The following is a 6,005-nucleotide window of genomic DNA, read 5'->3' on the forward strand; positions in this document are numbered from 1 at the left end:
TGTTTCAAAATATTAATAAGAAATACACATATAATAACGTAAAATTGTATAAAAATATATAAACAAAATACACATTAAGTAATGTAAATACGTATAAAAAAAATATGTACAAAATACACAAATAATCATGTCATTCGTATCAAAATAAATTAACAAAAAACTAATTAAATAATGTCAATTTGTATGAGAAAACATATACAAAATACACATAAAATAACGCAAATTTCTATAAAAACATATGTACAAAAATGGACATAAAATTAATTTGCATAAAAAAATACATACAAAACACACATTAGATAATGTAAACGAGTATAAAAATATGTATACAAAATACCTATGAAATAATCTAAATTCGTATCAAGTTAAATTAAGAAAATAACAATAAACTAATGTAATTTTGGATGAAAATATATATAGAAAACACACAAAAAATACCCTAAATACAAATACAAATAAACCCATTAAATAAATTAAAATTGAATGAAATAAATATACAAAATAAACATAAAATAAGGTAAATTTGTAATAAAATATATGTAAAAATACACAAAATAATATAAATTTGTATGAAAATATATATACAAATACACATAAAATAACATGAATTTGTATAAAATTTGTTTCAAAATATATACGAATACACACAATAAAATAACGTAAATTTTTATGAAAATGTATATATAAAATACACATAAAATAGTTTAAATATGTAGAAAAATATTTCTACAAAATACACATAAAATAATGTAAACTCGTTACAAAATAAATACACAAAATTCCAATAAAAGAATATATATTTGTAGGAAAATATATATACAAAAAACAAATAAAATAACTAAAATTTGTATAAAAATATATACAAAAATACAAAAAAATAATTTAAATTTGTTTGAAAATAGATATGCAAAATACACATAAAGTTAGTCATATTTGTATTGAAATACATATACAAAACTTACATAAAATAATGTAAATTTGTATAAAAATATATATACAAATACACATAAAATAACGTAAATTTGGATAAAAAAAAAAATATATATATATATATATATATATATATATATATATATATATATATATATATATATATATATATATATATATATATATATATATATATATATATATATATATATATATATATATATATATATATATATATATATATATATATATATATATATATATATATATATATATATATATATATATATATATATATATATATATATATATATATATATATATATATATATTAAATAATGTAAATGCGTCCATAAAATAACTTAAATTTGTATAAAACTATATACAAAAATACACAAAAATATTTTAAATTTGTATGAAAAGAAATATACAAAATACACATAAAATTAGGTCAATTTGTATTGAAATACATATACAAAATACACATAAAATAATGTAAATTTGAATGAAAATATATAAACAAATACACTTAAAATGACGTAAATGTGTATAAAATATATATGCAAGATACACATTAAATAATGTAAATGTGTATAAAAAAATATATGCAAAAAAGAAATAGAATAATGTAAAATCCTATCAATATAAATACACAGAATATCAATAAAATAATGTAAATTTGTATGAAAAGAAAGATGCAAAATTCCCATAAAATAGCGCATTTTTTATAAAAATATATATACCAAAATACACATAAAATATTTAAATTTGTATTGAAATAAATATAAAAAATGCATAGACAGTAAGGTAAATATGTATTGAAAGAGATATTCAAAAATACATATAAAAGAAAGTAAATTTGTTTCAAAATATATATACGAATACACATAAAATAACGTAGATTTCTATAGGAATATATATACAAAATACACATGAAATTATGTAAATACGTATAAAAATATATATGCAAAATACATATCTAGGTAAATTCGTGTCAAAATAAATAAACAAAATATCATGAAAAGAATATATATTTCTATGAAATTAAATAATAGATAATAAATCTGTATGAAATATGTATGCAAGATACACATTAAATAATGTAAATATGTATAAAAAAAATATATACAAAAAACAAATAGAATAATGTGAAATCGTATCAAAATAAATACACCGAATATTAATAAAATAATGTAAATTTGTATGAAAATAAAGATGCAAAATTCCCATCAAATAACGCATTTCTTATTAAATATATATACAAAAAAACACATAAAATATTTGAATTTGTTTTAAAATAAATATACAAAATGCACCTACAATAATGTAAATTTGAATTGAAAAAGATATGCAAAATACATATAAAACAATGTAAATTTGTTTCAAAATATATATAGGAATACTCATAAAATAACGTAGATTTCTATAAAAAGATATATACAAAATACTCATAAAATTAAGTAAATACGTATAACAAAAATTAATACAAAAAACACATAAAAATCGTATAAAAATAAATAAACAAAATACCAGTAAAAGAATGTGTATTTGTATAAATATAAATATACAAAATACACATAAAATATCGTAAATTTGTATAAAACTATATACAAAAATACAAAGAAGTAATTAAATTTGTATGAAAATATATATAAAAAATACAGCTAAAATAAGCAAAATTTGAATTGAAATATACATACAAAATACATTAAATAATGTAAATCTGTATCAAAATATTTTTACAAATACATATAATAACGTAGATTTGTTTAAAAATATAAAAACAAAATACACATTAAATAATGTAAATACGTATAAAAAATATGTACAAAATACACATATAATCATGTAATTCGTATCAAAATAAATAAACAAAATAGCAATAAAATAATGTAAACTTGAATAAGAAAACATATACAAATAACGCAAATTTCTATAAAAATATATATACAAAAATGCACATAAAATAAATAAATTTGCATAAAAATATATATACAAAACACACACTAAATAATGTAAATGCGTACATAAAATAAACTAAATTTGTATAAAACTATATTCAAAAATACACAAAAATAATATAAATTTGTTTGAAAAGAAATATAATAAATACACATCAAATTACGTATATTTGTATTGAAATATATATACAAAACACACATAAAATAATGTAAATTTGAATGAAAATATATATACAAATACACTTAAAATAACGTAAATTTGTATAAAATATATATGCAAGATACACATTAAATAATGTAAATGTGTATAAAAAAAATATATACAAAAAACAAATAGAATAATGTAAAATCGTATCAAAATAAATACACAAAATATCAATAAAATAATGTAAATTTGTATGAAAATAAAGATGCAAAATTCCCATCAAATAGCGCATTTCTTATCAAAATATATATACCAAAATACACATAAAATATTTAAATTTGTATTGAAATAAATATACAATATGCACATACAATAAGTTAAACTTGTATTGAAAGAGATATGCAAAAATACATATAAAACAATGTAAATTTGTTTCAAAATATATATACGAATACACATAAAATAACGTAGATTTCTATGAAAATAAATATACAAAATACACATAAAATGAAGTAAATACGAAGAATTAATTACTTCTGTGTATTTTTGTATATAGTTTTATATAAATTTAAGCTATTTTATTTGTATTTTGTATATTTATATTTATACAATACACATTCTTTTATTAGTATTTTCTTTATTTATTTTCATACGAGTTTACATTATTTTATGTGTATTTTGTATACTTTTTTTTATATGTATTTACTTCATTTTATGTGTATTTTGTATATTTATTTTCTTAGAAATCTACGTTATTTTATGTGTATTCGTATATATATTTTGAAAAAAATTTACATGGATTTATATGTATTTTCCATATCTATTTGAATACAAATTTACCTTATTGTATGTGCATTTTGTATATTTATTTTAATAAATCAAATATTTAAATATGTCTTTATATATATTTTTATAAAAAATGCGTTATTTTATGGGTATTTTGCATCTTAATTTTCTTACAAATTTACATTATTTTGTTAATATTCTGTGTATTTATTTTGATACAATTTTATATTATTCTATTTGTGTTATGTATATATTTTTTTATACATATTTACAATATTTAATGTGTATTTTTTATATATATTTTATACAAATTTACGTTATTTTAAGTGTATTTGTTTATATATTTTCATTCAAATTTACATTATTTTATGTGTATTTTGTAAATGTATTTCAATACAAATTTACCTAATTTTATGTGTATTTTATATATTTATTTTCATACAAATTAAAATTATTTTTTTGTATATAGTTTTATACAAATTTAGGTGATTTTATGTGTATATTGTATATCTATTTTCATACAAATACACATTCTTTTATTGATATTCTGTTTATTTATTTTGACGCGAGTTTACATTATTTAATGTGTTTCTATATATATATATATATATATATATATATATATATATATATATATATATATATATATTTTTTTTTTTTTTTTATACATGTTTACATCATTTGATGTGTTTTTTGTATATATATTTCTATAGAAATCTACGTTGATTTATGAGTATTCGTATATAGATTTTGAAATAAATTTACACTGTTTTATGTGTATTTTGCATATTTTTTCAATACAAATTTACCTAATTGTATATGCATTTTGTATATTAATTTTAATACAAATTTAATTATGCTATGTGTATTTTTGTATATGTATTTTTATAAAAATATGCTTTATTTTATGGGTATTTTGCATTTTTATTCTCATACAAATTTACATTATTTGATTTATATTCTGTTTATTTTTTTTTGGGAATTTTTTTACATTATTCTATGTGTATTTTGTATATATATTTTTATAGAAATCTACGTTATTTTATGTGTATTCGTATATGTATTTTGAAACAAATTTACTTTGTTTTATATGTATTTTTGAATATCTCTTTCAATACATATTTACCTTAATGTATATGCATTTTGTATATTTATTTCAATACAAATTTAAATATTTTATATGTATTTTGGTATATATATTTTTATAAAAACTGCGCTATTTTATGGGAATTTTGCATCTTTCTTTTCATATAAATTTACATTATTTTATTGATATTCTGTGTATTTATATTGATAGGATTTTACATTATTCTATTTCTTTTTTGTATATATTTTTTTATACACATTTACATTATTTAATGTGTATCTTGCATATATATTTTATACAAAAATATATATACCAAAATACACATCAAAAAATTAAATTTGTATTAAAATAAATATACAAAAAACACATACAAGTATATAAAGTAAATTTGAATTGAAATAGATATGCAAAATACATATAAAACAATGTAAATTTGTTTCAAAATATATATACGAATACGCATAAAATAACGTAGATTTCTATAAAAGTACGTATACAAAATATACATAATATTAAGTAAATACGTATAAAAAAATGTATACAAAATACATATAAAATAATGTAAATTCGTATAAATGTAAATAAACAATATACCAATAAAAGAATGTGTATTTGTATAAATATAAATATAAAAAATGCACATAAAATAACGTAAATTTATATAAAACTATATACATAAAATAATGCAAATTTCTATAAAAATATATGTACAAAAATGAACATAAAATAAATTTGCATAAAAATATATATACAGAACACACTTTATATAAAGTAAATGAGTATAAAAATACGTATACAAAATACCTATGAAATAATCTAAATTCGTTTCGAATTAAATTAAGAAAATACCAATAAAATAATGTAGTTTTGGATGAAAATATATATACAAAATACACATAAAATATACTAAATACAAATACAAATATACACAAAATAATTTAAAATTGAATGAATTAAATATACAAAATAAACATAAAATAAGGTAACCTAAAGATAACCTAAGATAACCTAATTTCAAATACAAAAATACACATTAAATAATTTAAAATTGAATGAAATAAATATACAAAATAAACATAAAATAAGGTAAATTTGT

The sequence above is a fragment of the Eriocheir sinensis genome, unplaced genomic scaffold (assembly GCF_024679095.1).
Source record: "Eriocheir sinensis breed Jianghai 21 unplaced genomic scaffold, ASM2467909v1 Scaffold280, whole genome shotgun sequence".
NCBI lineage: Eukaryota > Metazoa > Arthropoda > Malacostraca > Decapoda > Varunidae > Eriocheir > Eriocheir sinensis.